The following is a 20,930-nucleotide window of genomic DNA, read 5'->3' as shown; positions in this document are numbered from 1 at the left end:
AATAAACCAGTCAGAGAACGACAAATACCACTTCATCTTTCAATGAAGCATTAGCATTTTCAGCCTTCTTGAGAAATACCAGCTAAGGTTGCACGCAATGAAATGCAACAAAAGTGAAGTGTGAGAGTTGTATGAAAAGCATTGATGGTGGGGATTATGATTCGTGTGAGGCTCAGCTCATTTGCTTGTTATGAAATTGTAGCATTAATCGTATTTCGAGAATGTCATTATCTTCCTTCGCTGAAAAAGTCCATGAACAAGTGCTTCTCTGAGACAAATAAAACAAATGGATTGGGGAGCAGAGAAACTTTTAGCCAACATGTTACTTGTCACCTAAACTCTCAGCAAAAATATACATTTAATGAGCCCTGGACAGTGTGGCCCACTTGGTTAGGTGTGGTCCTGCAAAGCAAAAAGGTCACAGTTCAATTCCTGGTCAGGGCACCAGGGCGTGTGCAAGAAGCAACTGATCAATGTTTCTCTCCCTCTCTTTCTCTCTCCCTTTCCCGTCTCCAAAAGTAAATAAATAAAATCTTTATTAAAAAAAGAGAATGTAAGCCCTGGCTGGCGTAGCTCAGTGGACTGAGTGCGGGCTGAGAACCGAAGTGTCGCAGGTTCGATTCCCAGCTAGGGTACATGCCTGGGTTGCAGGCTATAACCCCCAGCAACCTCACATTGATGTTTCTCTCTCTCTCTCTCTCCCTCCCTTTCCTCTCTAAAAATAAATAAAATCTTTAAAAAAAATAAATAAAGTCTTTAAAAAAAGAGAATGTACACTAATGAAAACATCACTCTCTGGCAACTTCTGAGCAATAACACTGTCATAGCTCAAAAAGCAGTGAAAAGACTATCATTCATGTTTACGTATGTATGTCAATCTTGGTTTTCAAATTTTTGCGAGTCACAGAGTGGAGAAACTGACTTGGTATGCAATGTCTGCTGTCTTTAATCCACTTCCCCAAAGCCATCATATCTTATTTGATCATTAATCAATGAGACAGGTAGTAGACTTTTGTCGTGATATTTAAAACCTATATTTTAAAATAACAAAACACACGGAGATAAAATGGAATAGAATGGAAAATGTGCGAGCATTCTTCTGATAACACATGAGAGTTAGGTCTTGATCGTTTGCCTCCCCTCCCCGAGTTCACGGTTGTTGTTTTTTTTTCTATTAAAGGTTTTGTGAAAAATAATTGAGAAGTACTACTTTGGTTAAAGATTCTGTGCGCGCTCTTCTCATCTCTTTTCACACTTTCGGATTTTCTTCTACATGGGGCTTTGCTTTTCTTTTTAGAAAGAAATCAGTCTCAGTAGAGTTCTATTCCCAGAACCCAGGTGGAGGGAGTAAAAGGTGGGGATGATCAAATGAAGGTCAGTGCCCAGGTGGTGAGCTTGAGAAGGCTGTTATTCACAGGGAAGGAGTAAAGGTGAAACTGCGACGTGTCCAAGGGCCAGGGTCTATTATTTTTATGCCAAGGCAATGTAAGAACGTTGCTAGTTAAGATGGAAGAAGCTAATTCAAAACGTAGGATTGGAGTTTCAAGAGAAATTTTGAGAAAAAGTGCATAGAATTGACTAAGTTTCATAGCAAATACTGAGACACTATCGCAGTTGCCTCAGTGGGTAACAGTATCTTCAACTTTTGAAGGCACCAACCCCCAACTCATCCAATTCGGACCCCTCGAGAGCCCACAAAGCATTCCAGTGCTCTTTCTCTAACAGTTCCTGTTACAATGTGTTCTCTGGATTTTCTTCCCCTGAAGGTGGTGATGGCAGAAAGGTCTTGAGATATTTCTGAGATTTTCTCATCCTTTCACAGAAAAAACCTCTGTGCAAATATTTAATTTACCTAATTCTTTTCCAGCAAAATTGCCTTCAGATTAATCTGCCCCCCTGCACAGGCTGGGATGGGTTGTAGTGAGGTGGGTATTTAAGCAACCGATGCGTTCTTTCCCAAGTGCATCTCGGCCTGAGAAGTTTTTGCTCCCGAGTGTCAGGGACGGCGGGGAGCAGGTACACGGTGCGGCAGGTTTACTGACCACCCCGAGTGACTGCCTTGGTCAGGGGCTTGGCAGCGCCTCCCGGGAGGCCGCCGACCTGCCGTTCCCTTCTGAATCCGCTTTCTCACGGTGCTGGCTGGGGCCATTCCAGGCCACCCTTTGCGAACGCCGGCCCCCACCGCCCCTCGCCTGGGAGGGCGGGGACGCTTCCCGGGTGCTCAGGCCCGGAGAAGCCCCGTCTCCTCGGCGGCGATCTCTGGAACCAGAGGTTCCCCAAAGGGGCCGGGCCCGGGGTAAGCCCAGGCACGGGGAACCAGCGAGTCCGAGGTCCGGAGCGCCTCCCCCGCGGCTCTCCCGGCGGCGTAGTAAGGAGTGCGGGGCGGCGCAGGAGCGCCGCGGGAAAGCCGGCCACTTGCGGTTCCACGCCCGCCCAGGCAGCCAGCCGGGGGCGGAGAGCCCGGAGCGCCGCCCAGCCAGCGCGCCCCGCCCGTGGGAGAGGAGGGGCTGCGGCGCGGCGGGCCACTGGAGGCGCAGCGCCGCCGCCGCCGCTGTCGGTGCTGGAGACCGCGGCTCTGCTCCCCAGCCAGCCAGCGCGCCCGTCCGCCCGCCGGGGCCGTCTCCCGCCGCTGCTGCCGCAGGATCGGCGGCGCCGCCGCTCGCCTCCAGGTAGGTGTCCTAGCTGCATAGGTTACCCCCGGAGCGGATATGACGGTGCCCGCGCCGGGGCTGGGGGCATTGTGCGTCCGGAGGGCCGTGGACTCAGAGGGGCGCACGGGTGGGTAGCTCGGTTTTGGGCCCCAGAAGCATCGCAGTCCTCTGGGGGCTCGCCTGCCCGCACAAGCCCGGCGTCCGGGAGTCGGGGGCGGTGGTGCTATTCCAGCCTGGCGGCCGAGATGGGAGGGGGCGTCTGGGTCACGGTCCCTACTCGCCCCCCTCCCCTCCCCTTCGTTGTCGGGGAATTCCGGCCGCGTGGCTCTGGAACCCACAAATCCCCTCAAATCCCCGCGCCGGCTCCCCCAGGCTGCTGGGGGATGAAGCTGGGGCAGGCAGAAGGACTGATGTAATTGTCAGCGGAGAACGGAGCCCGCGCGGGTGCGAGCGCCCGCGCCAGCTCCAGCTAACGCCTACGCTGCACCTTTCAGGGAATCCTTGGAGCCGGAGGAGCGGCCCGGGAAGTTAGGCATTTGGTTTTATTGTGCGCGTGCACTGCGGACTGTCCTCACGGGGCATCCCTGCCCACCAGGTGCTGGCGCCCCTGCAGCCTCCTCTGCAGCCCTCGTCCACACCCCGGGCAGGCCAAGTCTGCTTTCCCTGGTTCAGACCGGGACAGCGTTTGCATTGCAGTCAAGACGTGCTTCCCCTGCAACCAGCCGGGAACTGCCCGCAGATTGGGTCGCCCGAGTATCTGGGGGAGGAGGGGATGGGAGACCTGGGGAGGAAGCGGGGAAGAAGTAATGACAGCAGCAGATTTTATATTTTAAAGCCTCTACTGTCTATAGACACATCTGCATGGTATCTTTTAAGCTTTTTTTTTTGAAAGTTATGACCTATGCTAATTTTGTGGCAATTCAGTGATATACATGACGGTAGCTTAAACAGAGAGACCTAAAGCTGGGGAAAGCATTACATAATGGACATGGAGCAAATGACAGGAAACTAAGTGAACGTACTGGATTACCGGATTCTTTCTTTCTCCCGGACGCGAAAGTCCTATAGGCTTTTTCTCTATTACAATTTCCATTTTTCAGTCGCTGGACTAGTTTTAACAAATTGTATGTCGTATTCAGTTGTGATATCTTTCCAAATAAAATACTTTCTATTGAATGTCTTTTCTTAAATTTAAAAATTGCAGGCTAATGGATGGTAATATCACAGCTAATTAAATGTGGCCTTTCTTCAAAGGTAAAATTTTAAAATATCTCATTTTAATATCCTTAACTTTGTTTTCCTCTTGGCTGTAACCCTCCCCCACTTTGTTTTTGGAAGCCTTTCTACAGTTTTAGGTACTGCAAACTCCCAGTGTTGATATTCCTATTTAATGTTACAGCATTGCAGATACAAAGACTAATAATAAATGAAACAGAAGACCTCGCAGTAACTCAGAGCAAGCCGAGTTCCCAAGGTCGAAGGGAAGATGCAGCGTAATTTGACGATAATCACCTACAGAGACTATGCATAGCCCTCCTTGGGTTATAAGGAAGGCCCTGATTGGTGGAATAGAATTCCTTTTATTCTTTTACCCCAAGTTTCATGTGTTTCTCCCTAAAATGATTTTTTTCTCTCAAAGTAAAGACAAAATGGTTTGGAATTAAAAGCTTTGCTTTTTGAAAGTCTAAAAACTGTTTTTGCACTTATTTTCCGTTTTGATGAGATAACTCAATTATATCTTCAGTGAATGCATCCCTTTGGGGATATCTCAGTTTCAGTGTCACTTACTTGTACTATACGATTGTGTTGGACTCCTGCAGGATCACATAGAATAAGTTTTCTTGCCCCTAGATTGCTTTAACTGTCTGTTAACTTTACTCCAAGAAGAAAGGTAAAGTACTTCCAGGATGAAATGTTTGTGTTTGGAGACCTGTACTGCTACACTGCAGAAATAGAATTCAGTTAATGTATAAGTAAATAAAAGTTTTATGAAACTTTATTGATGAAACTGTTAGATGAGGGAGAAAACCTAAATTTTATTAAAAGTCCTACATTAGGTAGGTTTCGGTGATCATTCAGTGGATTAGTGTTTATGGAGCACCATCTGTTCGAGACACTGGTCTGGGCACGTGGGAGATACAAATAAGAATAAAAAGTGTCCCTGCCCTCAAGAGTTTGTCATCTAGTTTGCGAGGACAAAACATGACTTCTCAAAATGAGGATATTTTTAATCCTTTTTAAGTTTGTTTTTTATCTTGAAAAAGTGGTCTTATCCTATCTGTTGACTTGTGTGACTTGTTTCCCCCCTTCAGCATGATGTTATTAAGATTCATACCTTATGTGTCTATAACACAATATATTTCTCTGTTCTCCTGCCGATAGCCTTTTTGTTGTTGTTGAAAACTATTGCAGAGAGTGCTGTTTTGATCATTCATGTGTTCTGCGGCACATGTGCAAGTATTTCTCTTGGTTAAGTACCTGGGTATGGGATTTTTGATAGGACGGGTGTATGTATGAATATTCAACTTACTAGATCTTACCAGATTATTCTTCAAAATTGTTAATTTACATGAGCCAGGGAGACAAGCAAACTCAAATCATCATAATACAATCAAGCATTTATATGTGTATTGAAATACCTTTTTTTAAAGTAAGAGAATAATGAACTTAAAACAGGACAACAGTTATGTTTTGGGACGACTGACCGGAAGGCTATCACGTGGAAGAACACATAGGTGAATGTAAGACAGTGGTGATGATATAGTACTCAGGTTTGGTAGTAAGTTCATAGGTAATCATTTTGTTAAGAAAAAAAGAAATAGAGGGCCATGTGTGGATCAGTGATGACTTTAAAGTTCTAAGGACAAAGAAAGTGAGGACAGTACAGAGTCTTTATGAGGCAGAGCATGTACCTGAAGATCCACACGGTGACAGCTGAGGGGTGAGGCAGCGGTCCCTGTGTTCGGGCCTGCGTTGCCAGAGTTCATGGTGGAGCCCTGCGGGAAGGATGAGCAGGCCTTGCTGAGAACAGAAAGGCCATCTCAGACCGAGGAAATGATAAAAACAGAAGTGGAGGAAGCCTTGTGAAATTGTCCAACAGTGAGCCAGGCAAAGGGTTCATGAAAACAGCCAGGGAACTGATGGATTTGAGGGTCGGAGCTAGGGAGAAAGGCCCAAGGCAGGGTCCCTACTTCGGAGGCTGCTGATTGAGATGAGAGTTTTCCATTTGAAGAAAACTGGGTAAGGAATTCCCTCTGACAGGGCCAGTGTCCCGGGAAATCTGCATCGCACGATGACAAACGACCGGAGCTGGGATGGAGGCCAACCCAGGTAGCTTAATACCCAGTACTGTCTGAAGGGTAACTGGGTGAGAGACAGGGTTAACTATTTAACTTAACTCTTAAACTTGAAATAACTTTAAGTAAGTTTAAATAAGTAAAAAAAACACTTAAGTAAAATAGTGGCAGATTGTCATTTAGGTATGTTTCACCATTGTTATGAGACTGAGTACAAAGAATTCATGATTAAGACAAAAAATTACCTTTTATTATTATTTTTTATTGTTTATTGTTTTTCAAGTACAGATTTCTGCTCCCCCCACCTGTCCTCACAAATCATCTTTTTAAAAAAAAATATGATGGGTTTTGTTTTTCTGTTTAAGAAAATCTGTATGTCAATTTATGAACTATATGAGGAAAATTCCCAAACACTGGAAATACTCATATTTGGTTGATATGCTGATGCTTGAATGACCTTTTTAATAGATTCATAAGATGTTAGAGCTGAAAAGGGCTTAAAAAAAATCTATCCCAACCGCACCCATATTTCAGACAGGCAAACTGAGGCCCAGAGTCTGCTCCAGGGTGGCGCTCGCCCCACTGCAAATACTCGGATAGCTAGGAGGGAATATGCCGAACAATTTACTTTTGTTGCTGGTAACAGAAAATTAAGTTCTTACCCACATTTTGTGTAGGTGATTGAGAAAATGACCGCATAGCAACCTCTGCAGTGGGATTTTAAACCTCTTTTCTATCGTTTTCCTTGAGTGGAGGCGTAAGAAGTAAAATCATACATATATCTTTAAATTTTTGTAAGTTTTTAGAGAAACATTTGTTTTTGAGGGCATGATGAGAGGAATAAACACTGCAAATATCAGTATTTAAAATGTTCTGGTGTTTGCTCCTTTGGTATCCATAGCTTTTATTTTTAATCAATGAATGGGACAGAGAAAAATTAAATTATCCTGTGCTATATACTTTTCTGTCTCCTTCTTTGTTATTCTTTTTCCAAATACTAATATAAGAGAAAATTAAAGTGTAGAGGGAATTGAGTTCCCTCTATTCAGAAATAGAACATTACTTTTTGCTTTTTTATCTTGCATCTTAGGGAGGCAGTTCTCATTGTAGCTCTTGAGACAGACCTATCCACCTTTTGAAAAGAGTGTGGAAACAGAAGGGAGAACAACAGCACTATATTTTTAGAATCTTTTTTTCAAAAATCAAACCTAAAATAAACCTGGCCTCAATTTCCAGCAATGACTTTATTTCACATCTGCTAAACCAGTGCTCAAGTTTTGTCATGAATTTGAAAATGTTACCTTGATATTTTTATACATAATACAATGTTGTAACAAGTAACAACCTTATCAGCTACTGAAGTTTGAAGAATAAAGTATCTAAAAGAACATTAAAATAGTTAAAAAACCACTTCTGGAGATAAAGTTTAAAGTCTGATTTTATTTTTAATTAAGGTAACATTTTTGTTTTCTGTTTATCTGGAGCCGCTAGGGAAGGTTTTGCATATTCTCACATCATAGGCATCAATCTGAACAACTTTTGTTTTATAATTTCCCTGGAATAGAAAAAGTAGCACAGTTTGAATGGCATGTTGATTATGAAAAGACATTAAATTCTTTTTGATCTCACTAAACTTCACATTGAAGCAAGAACTATAAAAAGAGTGTGATCTCCAAGGTAGGCCAAGCAAACGTAGGGTTTGTGCGTAACTCCATGAAGTAGATAGAGAGCAGAATCCACAGGAACTCAGGATACTGGAATAGGAAGGTCAGGGTGGGAAGTAGGTTGTCTTCTAGCCTCATTTCAAAAAGTACCAACAGAGGAAATAAAAGTAGAAATCTGAGGGCTTGTGGAGAACAGATATTAGAGAAGAGGTCTGTCTATACACTTGTAAATATTTGGTAAATCTTAATGAATAAGGAAGGCACAAATATTGATACATTTAACTCCACCTAAGGAAATATAGTATGTGTAACAAGCAGAAGATAAACATCACCACACCAGCAAAACAACCCATTTATCACATGTGTCACACACAAGGAGTAACTCTTTAATATCCAAAGAGCTCCTAAGAGTCAGTAAGAAAAACGACTGCTGATCTCAGAGGCAAAGGGTGAAGGCAACGAACAAACAGTTCACAGGAAAGGAATTACAAATGCTCAACCCAGGATAAGAGAAACGTAATTTTAAACTATTTAGTCCATTAAATTGGCAAAGATCTTGATGTCTGTTAATACCTTATGGTAGTGAGGTTTGGGGGGAAATTGGCAAGCTCCTACATTGTTGGAAGGGCTACAGAATGGTCTGGCATTTGTGTAGCAGTTTTGAAAGATTGCCACAAGTAAAAATTTACCTACCTTCTCAACTCAAGAAATCTAAGACGTTTTTCTGCAGATGTATGTCGCAAAATGAATTTTCACAGACATCCATTGCAGCATTATCTGTAATGACAAAAGTTTTACAGCTAAATATCTATCAATATGGGATTGCTTAAATAAATTACAAGCAGAAAGAAAACTGGGTAGCTGTTAAAAGGAATGAGATCATTCTGTATTTGCTGATGGGAACGATCTCTAAGATATGAGGGAACAGGTCGAGTTGCAGAGGAGTCTATGGCCAGTGAGGTTTAATACAAGTTTATAGATATGTGTTTATTCTTGTAACTTTAAAGATTATCTCCCGAAGATGACCCAAGAAACTGGTAATAACGATTGCCTCTTGGGAAGAGAGCTGGGTGGTTGGGGTGGGGAGGGAAGGATACTTACTTCTTTGGATGTTTAAATGTGTCAGGTTATCTATCAAACCAAGATAAACTTTAAACTTCTTGAGGCTCACTTGTACTGATCAGGAATGCTGAGTAGTTGTAACCAATAGCATTCCTTTGCAACTTTAGGTCCATGGTAGTTGCCAAAAGACTCACCCTCCTTGCTACCCTGACAGGCTAAAGTTTGAGGAGAAGGGAAAGTAGAAGCGGTTGCCCTTTGGGGCGGAATTGGCACAGCTTGCTTCCCTGCAGTTGCCCTGCCCTTGTCACTGTGCCCCTAGCTGGCTGATCTTACTGGGAGGGAGACCCCAGGGACATTGATTAGTGCCCACCCGGGTGTAGGTGAGAGTTTGGGGAGAACAGACTTTGAAGAAAGTGGTGTCAGAAGCCTGAGCCTGGGAGAGCACAGAAATGGAGATGGTGTTCATTGCTACTCCAACTCCATCAGATGCAGCTTACCACGATAAAATGGAGAAAAACGTTATTTTATGGGTGACAGCCTTGAGATCCTTTGCTACCCCTGAGTTTTGGTATGGTGTCTAGGACTCTGCATTTTTAAAAAGTGACCTCGGTTTTGGGAGTCCATTCGGAATCACTGATGTTTCCACTCTCCTTTTATCGATGTGATTATCCCCATTCATCCCTTGACATAGCCATTCCCTGGAATATTTTTATAATAACTTCTAAAACCTTTTATGATCTGCTCTTAAACACATGCTTTTCATAAGCATGATTGTTTCATTGTGCCTTTGTCCTCCTAGAGCTCACGAAGGGGTACTGAATATTAAGATACAGCCTGGTAAGACAGCCCTGGCCTGGTAGCTCAGTTGGAGGGTTGTTCTGATAGGCCAGGGTTGCGGGTTTGACCTCCAGTCAGGGCACAGACAAGATGCAACCAATGAATGCACAAGTAAGGGGAACAACAAATCGTTGGTGTTTTCTCTATATTTCTCTCTCCTTCTCTCTCTCTCCCTCCCTCCCTCCCTCTCTCCTTTAGCACCACCACCTCACCTCATCCCTCATGAATCATCCCTGACAACTGCAGCTTCTCCTTGTTCTCTGTCCCACTGTATGCCTTCCTCTGGTTGCCTCCTGTGTATTTTGTTCTTCCAAACAGAGGGGAGCTCCTTTTTTAGGGCCAAGCCTTTTTACTATTTCTTTCTGTCTTTTTTTACTTTTTTGTTTTGTTTTTCTTGCTGTTGTTTTTTTGGGTTTGTTTATTTTTCTAATGTTTTTCTGTCTGTTTCCTGTTTTATTTTTTGTTCTTTTTTTACATTTTAATTTTTATTTTCTTCCTTTTTTCCTTTCTGTCTTTAAAGCTCCCGAAGAGTCTGCTCTGTTGAACATCAGGTTGCTTCCCTCGGAGCACACGTACCTGCTCAGCAGGGCATCATTTTTCTGGCATTTTCAAGGCAAGAAATATTGCCCAGAGGTGACTTTCCCCTAGTAAACATGAACCTTTTCCCCCTTATGTCAGAGCTTTTTAAAAAATGGAAATCTCTCTAGAATGTTGTATAGATTTCACTTTATTGTATTTTTAAAAAATATATTGTAATGATGATGCTATTGTAGTTGTCCCAGTTTTCCTCTTTGCCGTCCCCAATGCAGTACCCCCCATTCCCTCCTGCAGTCCCCCCCCAACCCCGCTTTAGTTTTATGTCTGTGGGTCATGCATGTAAGTTCTTTGGCTTCTCCATTTCCTGTACTATTCTTCACCTCCCCCTGTCTATTTTCTACTACCAATTTGTACTGTTAATCTCTGCATCTTTTCCCTCATTCCTGCCTCCCAGCTTTTAACCCTCTAAATAATCTTCATATCTATGAATCTGTTTCTCTTCTGCTTGTTTGTTTAGTTTGTTGTTTAGATTCATTGATAGTTGTGGATTTATTGCCGTTTTAATGTTCATAGTTTTGATCTTTTTCTTAAATAAGTCTCTTTAACATTTCATATAATAATGGCTTGGAGAAGATGGACTCCTTTAACTTTATCTTGTTTGGGAAGCACTTTATCTGCCCTTCCATTCTAAATGATAGCTTTGCTGGATATAGTAATCTTGTATGTAGATCCTTGCTTTTCATCACTTTGAATACTTATTTCCAGCCCCTTCTTGCCTGCAAAGTTTCTTTTGAGAAATCAGCTGACAGTCTTATGGGAACTCCATTGTAGGGAACTCTCTACTTTTCTCTTGCTGCTTTTAAGATTCTTTATTTTGAACCTTGGGCATTTTCATTATGATGTGTCTTCGTGTGGACTTCTTTGGGTCCAACTTGTTTGGGCTTCTCTGTGCTTCCAGATGGACTTGTATGTTTATTTCCTTCACCAAATTAGGGAAGTTTTCTTTCATTATATTTTTCAAATACGTTTTCAATTTCTTGCTCTTTCTGTTCTCCTTCTAGTACCCCTATGATTCAAATCTTGGTACATTTGAAGTTGTCCGAAGAGGTTCCTTATAGTAGCCTCATTTTTTTGGATTCTTTTTTCTTCTTGCTGTTCTGATTGAATTTTATTCTTCCTTGTGTTCCAAATCATTGATTTGATTTTCAGCTTTATCCACTCCATTGTTGTTACCTGTATTTTTTGTTTTTATTTCACTTAGTGTAACCTTTGTCTGCCTGGGTCTTTTTTTATGCTGTTGAAGTGCCCAATGAGTTCCTTGAGCATCCTGATCACCGATGATCATCCTGATCACTGGTGCAGAGTATTTTGAACTCTGCATCTGATAGATTGCTTATCTCCATTTTGTTTTGTTCTTTTTCTGGAGTTTTGTTCTGTTCTTTCATTTGGGCCATATTTCTATGCCTCCTCATTTTGGCAGCCTCCCTGTTTTTGTTTCTGTGTATTAGGTAGAGCTGATTTGACTCCCCGTCTTCATAGTGTAGTGTTTATATAAGAAAGTGCAACTAAAAGTTGGATGCCTTAGGTAAAGACCAGGACGGGGCAACCCCTGTGAACCAGGTTGATGGAGTTTCAGATATGGTGTGGGCACTCTGTGGCTGTGTGCGGAGGAGGGCTCTGAAAGGGGACAGTGGCTGCTGCCTGGCCTCTGGAGTTTTTCCCAGGGGGGAGCTGTGCCCTGGCACTCACCCTGATGCCAGACACTTCAGTTTCTCCCCTTATGCCACTGGTGCCCTTCCAGCTGTAGCCCAGGTGCTGTAGTCGAGAGGGAGTGAATCTGCGTAAGTCCCAAGACCATTGTGAGCCCTTTAAGAGGAGATGCTTGAGAATCCCACAGTTTGTTCTGCTGCTCCAACCACCATTGGTTTTTACAGCCAAAAGTTATGGGGACTTACCTTCCTGGTGTTGGAACCCTGGAACCCTAGGCTGGATGATCTGGTGAGGGGCTGGGATCCCTCACTCCCTAGATGTCCCTCCCGATTTTTATCCACCACATGTGGTTGTGCAACCCTATTCCACATCTCCCCGTCTCTGCATCTCTGTGCCTCCTACCTGGATGAATGAATGTGACTTCTCTAATTCCTTGGTTTTGGACTTCCATATCGCTTGCCTTTCTGCCTGTTCTGGGTGATAGTTATTTTGTAGTTTAGTTGTAACCTTTGCTGTGGTTGTACAAGCAGGTGAGCCGTGTTTATGTACTCCTCCTTCAGGATGGACTTCACTTTAAACAATTGTGCAGAGCCCCCAACACCAGAGAGCCCCTGCAGTGTTGCCAGTGACTCAGTCTAAGGATTCCCGTTCATGTTTATGCCTTCCAGAAAGACAGCATGGCTGTGGGGAGGCAATCGTTGCCCCTTTACCAAATAACCTCAGAATCCTTCTCTTTTAACTCTAACTGACTTGTTTTTCTTGAAGGTCTTTTGCTTTCTCGTTCCAGTAGTTATCAGGCTTCTACTACCTTTCCAGGAGACAAGCCTTCTCTCCTGACACATAGAAAACGTTTGTTCAAGAAGTAATTTTATTTCAGCCACATCTTTGAAGCAGTAAGGAATTCTTCCTCCCTCTCATTTTGCTGAAGCTGTTTTTCTTTTGCTCCAAGGTTCATTTCCCAGACTGTGCCAGATAGTGAAGATGGTACGAAGTCTCACTCAAGTGCAAGATAAATCTGGTATTAGACTTTGCTATTAGATTATAGGAGGGTTTATAGTTGCTTCAAGTATCGGAACTGCGTTATCATTCTGGTATTCTTTAATCCTGTTATTGGTCTAAGGATCATTCACTTATTGGACAAAATATTTCTTGGGCATCTACTATATACTTTGTGCTTTGAAGTCAGGAAAAGACTTTGCTGTGTTAGAACTGACATTCTAATGAACAGAGACAATCAGTAAAGCACACTCCTGTTTTAGATACTATTAAGGACTATGACAACAGTAAAAGTGACTGATGGGGCAAGAGCAGTTGCTGTTGGCAGTAGGTGTATTAGTTTCCTAGGGCTGCTGTAACAAGTACCGTGAACTGGGTGCATAAAGTGGTAGAAATGTATTCTCCACAGAGCTGGAGGCCAGAAATCGAAAATTGGGTGGGTCCTTCTTTGCCTCTGATACCTTCTGCAGCCCCAGGAACTCCTTGGCTTGTGGTGGCACAGCTCTCACCTTGCCTGCTTCACATGGCTTTCTCCCTCGAGTCTCTGTGTCTGTGTGTCTCCTCTTCATTGAAACACCAGACTTAGTGGACTAAAGGCTGACCCTACCCCAGTGTGACCTCATTGTGACTAATTACCTTGCAACAACCCTGCTTCTGAATAAAGTCACATCCTGAGATTCTGGGGGTTAGGACTTTAACATATCTTTTGTGGGGGATACAATTCAACCCATAGCAATGGGCTTCTTTGGGTAGACTGGCTAGGCAATGATGCCTTGCTAGGTGGAGACATTTGAGTTGAGCCTGACAGATGGAAGGGACAGGTTGTGAAAAAAAAAATCTGGGTGCAGATCCTTTCCTGGCGAATGGAACAGCAAGTACGATGACCTATGGAATGAGCCTGTCGGCATTAATGTACCTGAACTTGACTTAGAATTCTCCCTCACTATATTTAGATTTATTAACCTAAAAGCTTAAGTTTAACAACATCTGAGAAGTAAGCAGACTTTGTAATACTAGAGATTATTTTCTAGTTGTAAGAAATTAAGGCCAAATATAGCCTTTAAAAACCTAACATTGTATATTGTCATTTTCAACAAGATTATAACATTGTTATGGTTGTCATCTCTGACACCGAGTGTTCTGTAGCATTAGTGTGAATTATGTCACAGATTTATAAATATTTTAGTTTTTTCTGAATTTAAAAATCAATACAGAATACAGAAAGAACTATATGGAAATATAAATTTCCCAAGATAGTTAGTCAACAAGATTCCATGTTAGATTGGTAATACCTTTAAATATCCAGAAGTAAGGTAAAATAGCTTGAAATATTGTAATATTTTATGCAAAATTGACATAAGAAAATATGCACTAGTAAATTTTGTATGTACAATTTAGGCAAACTTTGATGTAATTAATACAGATATATTTGTTTATATTACAGAAAAATATATTATTCATAAAAAGTGAGTTTCTATTAAAAGTTCTAAATATATTAAAAAATACTTATGTATAGTAGATTCTTATAGTGAATAGCTATTTAGGAAAGGTTTGGGATTACTAGCACAGACTGAGGCCACCAAGGCTGCCTAGGTTCACATCCTAGCTTTGCCGTGTCTAGCTGTGTGACCTTGAATAAGTGGTTTAACTCTTTGCTTTAGTTACCTCATTCACGAAATGGAAAATACAAAAATAGAACCTCCAACAAAGGATTGTTGGGAGGATAGAATGAATTAATGCATATACGCTTCTTAGAATGGGCACATAGTGCTGTCTAAGTGCTAGTTATTATTTTTAGCATGTTAATTAAAAATTGATATATTAGTATTCATAATAGAAAAACTTATGGGAGATGTAAATACAGTTAGTGTCTATTATGCCTTGTTAGAAATCAAAAGCTAATGTGAGAGAGAGAAGAAAATTTCCAACAGTATTTGCAAAGCTCTGTTTTAATGATAATAATCTGTTAAAAGTATTTTATGTGCTTATCTACTTAGTAACTTATAGCAGTGACTATGTTCAAGAGATTTTGTTAGGTCTTAAGGGAGAAGAAAGATGATTAAGCTGTCAGTCCTGCTCTCAAGAACTTATCCATCCAGTGGGGGAAGTAAGCCATAATTTAGTATAATACAAAGTGTAATGAGGTAAGTGTCACATCAAGAATATGATTTAGTGCTGTGAGTACCTCTGGAGGCAGGGAAGCATCAGAGGAGGTATTGTGGGGAAGAGGGGCACGGATAAAAATTAGGAACTGATGACATTTTTAGGAAATGGGAAGAACAGGAGAGATATCTGAGGTAGAGAAAGAACAGTTAGATAAGTAGGCAAAAGACAGGGAATCATGTCCCCAAGCCAAGAGAGGAAAGAATTTCTAGGGAGATAAATGGGCTATCATCCTAATACTATAGAAAAGTCAAAGAGAGACCATGAAAAGCATTCTCCCCTCATCTTCCTTGGGGTCAGAGAGATTGGACTGGTGATTCATTGGCTTTTCTTGAGAAAATAACATGTAATAGAATTTCTGGACATGACATATAACTGAAAAAGCATCAGGTCATAGGATATAGTCTATTTATATTGATGTGATTCAAACAGTGAAATTTCTAGGAGGTTGGATTCCTTAAAGATCACTTTCAAGACCAGCTAGCATTCTCTTGCATTTTTTGACTGCCGGGTGTTCTCCTAAACATTTTTGAGATGATCATCCAGTCATTTAAAGCTGTTGCATCTGTTCTTGCAGTAGATCCGTTACTTCCGCGTTACAGATGAAGAGGCTATGGTCCAGAGAAGAGGTGACCAGCTCACCGTCCCAGCTGTAAGAAGTGACCAAGCTGGATTTGAGCTTGGCCTGTCTGGTCCTGAAGCCTGGCCTCTAACCAGTTATTCCAGACAAAGCTGTCCAGTAACCTCAAGGCATTTCAGATGCAGAGTTGAACACCCTGCTTTCACTGATGACCAGCCACATTGGCCTCCTTGCCCTTCTTTAAATGAACCTGGTTTATTCCCTGGGTAATAAACCTGGGCCATGGCACTTGTTTTTTTACTTTCTTTAGATTACTCCTCCTTCGCTTTGCCTGGTGGGCTCCTCCTCACCTTTCCTGTGTCATCTCGAATATCGGAGAGGCTTTCCCCAGGCCTCCCTGAAGTATGTCGTTCTCTACCTGCAGCGCATCCCAGTCTGAGAACATCTCACGATGTGTTCATTTGCTTTTGTCTCCTCCCTGTTCTCAGGGTCTGCCTTAGGTACTGCTGTGTCCCAGGACCTAGGATGGGCGATCTGTAAATATTTGTGGAACAAATGCATAATATCTCAAAGATACAGGATTTTAAGTAATTGGTGAGTTTTTTTTGTAGGGTTATGGAGATGTTAGAAGTGTCATTCATGTCAGCCATTGTTTCTTTCCTATTTATATATATGCCTTTGTTCAAAAACTAAATTGAAAAGTGGGTGACATTTTGTTTATTATTCTTTATTTTTTAATTATGTTTTGTGATTATGCTATTACAGTTGTCCCAATTTCTCACCCTTTGCTCAGTGCAGCCCAGCACCCTCCCCTCCCCTTGGCAATCCCCCCACCATCGTTCATGCCCTGGGGTCATGCGTATAGGTTCTCTGGTTCCTCCGTGACCCACACTGTACGTCACATCCCCGTGACTGTTCCGTAACTACCCATTTGTACTTCTTTATTTTTAAATTTTTTTTAAAATTTTAATCATTGTTCAAGTACAGTTTTCTCCCTTTTACTCCATTTGTACTTCTTAATCTCCTCACCTCCTCACCCATTCCCACACACCCCACTCTCATTTAGCAAACAAAAAACAAAACAAAACACTCTCCATATCCATGATTCTGTCTCTGCTCTTCTTGTTTGCTTAGTTTGTTTTTTAAATTCAATTGTTGATAGATATGTATTTTTGCCATTTTATTATTCATAGATTTGATCTTTTTCTTTTTCTTAAATAAGTCCCTTTAACATTTCATAGAATAATGGTTTGGTGATGATGAACTCCTTTAGCTTTTTTTCTTGTCTGGGAAGCTCTTTATCTGCTCTTCAATTCTAAATGATAGCTTTGCTGAGTAGAGCAATTTTGGCTGTAGGTCCTTGCTTTTCATGACTTTGAATATTTCTTGCCAATCCCTTCTTGCCTGTAATGTTTATTTTGAGAAATCAGCTGACAGTCTATGGGAACTCCCCTGTAGGTAAGTAAGTGCTTTTCTTTTGCTGCTTTTAAGATCCTCTTTTTATCTTTAACCTTTGGCATTTTAATTACATTGTGTCTTGGAGTGGGTCTTTTTGCATCCAATTTTTTTAGACTCTGTGCTTCTTGGACTTGTGTGTCTATTTCCTTCACTAAATTAGGGAAGTTTTCTTTCATTATTTTTTCAAATAGATTTTCAATTTCTTGCTCTTTCTCTTTTCCTTCTGGCACTCCTGTGATGTGGATGTTGGCATGCTTGAAGTGTCCCAGAGGCTGCTTACACTATGCTCGTTCAAATCATTGATTTGATTCTTGGCTTCATCCACTCTACTGTTGTTACCCTGTAATTGTTCTGTATTTCAATTAGCATATCCTTCGTTTCTGACTGGATCTTTTTTATGTTGTTGAGATCTTCACTAAGCTCCCTGAGCATTCTTATAACCAGTGTTTTGAACTCTGCATCTTATAGATTGTTTATTTCCATTATTTTTAGTTCTTTTTCTAAAGTTTTGATTTGTTCTTTCATTTGGGCCATGTTTCTTGTCTCCACGTTTTGGCAGCCTCCCTGTGACTGTTTCTGTGTGTTAGGAACGGAGCTGCTATGGCTCCCTGTCTTGGTAGTGTGGTCTCATGTAGTAGGTGTCCTATAGGGTCCAATGTACGGCCTCTCCTATTCCCCAGGCTGGGTACTTGAAGTGTATCCTTCGTGTTGGCTGAGTACACCCTCCTCTTTTAGTTGAGCCTTGATTGCTGTTGACAGATCAATGGGAGGGACTTACCCAGGCCAGTCAACTACAAGGCCTGGCTGTGACAACTAACACCAACCTGCCCTCCGTGAAGGATCAGCTGTGCAGGGGCCGGGTGGTGGTGCTCTGACGTGGTTCGTAGTGGTCCACTGGATGTGCAGGCCCTGGGCTTTCCTAGGTGGTACAGGCCAAGGTCAGCCCCCATGTGTATTCTGCCTGGGGCCCCCATGTCTGAGCTATAAATCAATCTGAGATGGCTGCTACTTGTGCTGGGCTTGCAGATTCCCAGTTGAAGCCAAGCTGTGAATCTAGGCTGGCTGCTGCTAGTGCCAGGCCTGGGGTCACTTAGCAATAAGTACTGGGGCTAAGAGCTTGCTGAGGCTGGCTGTTGCTTGTTTGATAGGCTTTAGGAAGTTGTGAAGTATGAGCCAAGACCAACCATTCATATGGAAAAGCCACTGTTCACAGCACTCCATGTTGGGGTGGATGGAGTCTCAGAGGATCTCCAGGGTGGGGTTAACAGTGTTAGCCAGGTTGGTGGGGTCTCAGATATGGTACCCACCTTCCAGCTCTGTGGCTCTGAGGGAGAGAGGTTCAGAAAAGGCCTCTGCCTGCCTTTCTGTTTGAGAAGAGCTGTCCCCCATCCCTCGATGCCAGACATTTCATTTTCTCCCTGTATGCCACTGGTGCCTTTCAAGCTGCTACCCCAGTGCTGGAGCTCAGAAGGAGTGAGTCTGAGTAAGTCTCTGTGTGAGTTCTTTAAGAGAAACTGCTTTGGATTCCAGCAGTTTCTTCCATTGACTCATTCCCGCTGGTGTTTGCAGCCAGACTTTATGGGACTTATTTTACTGGCACTAGAGGCCTAGGCTGGGGGTCCTGATGTGGGGCTGGGACTCCTCACTCCTCAGTTATATCCCCCCCAAATTTTTTATCCACCACACATGGATGTGGGACCAGTTCATTCCATGTCCCTGCCCCTCCTACTAGTCTGGTTGGATGTGGTTTCTTTAATTCTGTAGTTGTCACAGTTCCATTCAACTCAATTTCTGACAGTTCTGAGTGATGGCTGTTCTATAGTTTAGTTGTAATTTTCATGTGGTTGTGCAAGGAGGTGAGCTGTATTTGCCTATGCTGCCATCTTGACCAGAAGTCCAGGCTCATATTTTAAAGGAAAGTCCTAAAAATTTTGTCTGTAGTGAAAGTGATATGAGTTCATTTTTGAAAAATGTAAAATACAGAAAAGTATTTTAATATTGCTCCTATAAACTAATTTTTAATGTTTGGATATATTCCTTCAATTGTTTACAAATTGCTTTCTTTTACTCAGCAATGTATCATGAATATTTCTTTGTTATTGATTATTCTCCTACACTTTATGTGTTAAATAGGCTTATTTTTTAGAGCATTTTTAGTTTCGTAGCAAAATTGAGCAGAAAATACAGCGATTTCTCACATAACCTCTTCCCCCAAACAAGCCCACCTTCCACCATGGACACTCCACACCAGAGGGGGAACATTTGTTACAGCCGACAGATCTTTGCTGACCTGTCATCTCATCCACAGTCCGTGGTTTACACTGTGGTTCACTATTGGTGGTGTACACTTCATGGGTTTGACAAATATATGACAACATGTATCCACCATTACAGTATCATACTGACTATTTTCACTGCCCTAAAAATCCTCTGTGCTTCACCTCTTCATCCCTCCTTCCCCCAACCCATGGCCACCAGTTATCCTTTTACTGTCTCCGTAACTAAATTTTATTTTTAATAGATGCAGACTACCCCATGTTACTCTTAATGCTAGTGTATGCCATGCTTTACTTAATGCTGGTTGCATAGTTAGGTGGGTTTTTTGGTATTATCAGAATGGCTCTGTGTAGAGGTCTTTGTGGACAACTGTGATGACCCCCAAGAGTGGATGGATTGAGGGCTAAGGAATTTGAACACTCTTGGGGTTTTCTCATGTATCCTTTAACAGCCTGACCCTTCATACATTTTTAAAAGATTGTTTTTACTCCCACTAAGAATGCATGAGAAGGCTTAGTAAAAGGATTTGCCTGTGAGTATTGAAAATAGGCACAATTATAGCTGATGCATCTGCAGTTTATTGTGTCTGGCATTGTTTTAAGAATTTTTATTTGAATTGACTCATTTATTCCTCAGTGATAATGCTGTTGGTTAGTACTGTTATTAGCTCTATTTTATTTTATTTTTTTAAATCCTCACCTGATATGTTTAAATCCCCTGATATGTTTATTGATTTTAAAGAGGGAGGGAAGGAGGGAGGGAGGGAGGGAGAAAAATATGGTTATGAGAGAGAAACATGGATTGGTTGCCTCCCATATAGACCTCGACACCCCAACCGGGAATCGAACCCACAACCTAGGTGTGTGTCGTGACCTGGAATTGAACCCACAACCTTTTGGTGTATGGAATGAACTGTACTCATCTGAATCACCCAGCCAGGGCTATTATTTCCTTTTTAGATGAGAAAACTGAGGCACACAGAAGTTAAGTAACTTGCCAAAGCGATTTCCTTAACTGTACTATGGGGGTGGTATTAGGACCTAACTTTCAGACTGTTGTTGGAATATTCTGTGCTCTCCAGGCCCACCGTAAAACCTGGACAATGTCAGCCGTACTATTAGGGAATCATCACTGTCACAGAAGTAGTAGCAGCAAATACACGACAACTAAAGTAGCCACTGAGAATAAAATTGGTTCTCAGTCTGTTCGTTAATGGATAAATATTTAAATTAAAAAAAAGTCTTTCAAATTTAACTTTAACTCACCTGACATTGAATACATTGCTGGTATTTAGTGACTATTACTTAATGATAATTTATGATTTTTTAAAAATTTTCTGAGAGAAACTTGTAACATGTTTCCATTGGGCACTTTGGGTGTTGAACTGAATGCTATGGTTTTCCTGTCTTCAGAGTACAAATGCTATCTGCCAGAGAGTAAGTATGACCAAATATTAATCTCAAGTGGCGATTAAAAGAAACAAACGTAAAACCCAGTTTTATAAAATCAATGAGAGTTTCCCTGTGTCAGTTTTTAAAGGCAGCCTTTAAATTTTTGGCTTTGTATGAAAATTCTACTTTAAACAAATAAAAATTACCTATTTTGCTGTGTATAATGCATACTTTTTTGGCGAAATTTTTGAGGGAAAAATAAGGATGCGCATTATACACGGGTAGTACTAATTCCATATCTCTATATA

General features: G+C 41.8%; 1 protein-coding gene across 6 annotated transcripts in view; it reads left to right on the top strand.

The window, feature by feature from the left end:
- Positions 1-2,516: 2,516 nt before the first annotated feature.
- The window catches only part of OSBPL6 (oxysterol binding protein like 6), a 201,375-nt gene continuing 182,961 nt past the window's right edge, over positions 2,517-20,930 (top strand). For 2 of the 6 annotated variants that reach the window (XM_045857496.1, XM_045857330.1), the window contains exon 1: positions 2,517-2,669. The gene's annotated coding sequence lies outside the window, so the exon portion shown is untranslated. The remainder of the gene's footprint in view (positions 2,670-20,930) is intronic. The other 4 variants (XM_045857605.1, XM_045857556.1, XM_045857690.1 and 1 more) reach the window with 3 other exon arrangements.

The sequence above is a fragment of the Phyllostomus hastatus genome, unplaced genomic scaffold (assembly GCF_019186645.2).
Source record: "Phyllostomus hastatus isolate PE091 unplaced genomic scaffold, TTU_PhHast_1.1 phas_contig_1, whole genome shotgun sequence".
Taxonomy (NCBI): domain Eukaryota; kingdom Metazoa; phylum Chordata; class Mammalia; order Chiroptera; family Phyllostomidae; genus Phyllostomus; species Phyllostomus hastatus.
Note: the sequence above shows the minus strand (reverse complement) of the source record. Positions and strands in the feature narration are given on the sequence as shown.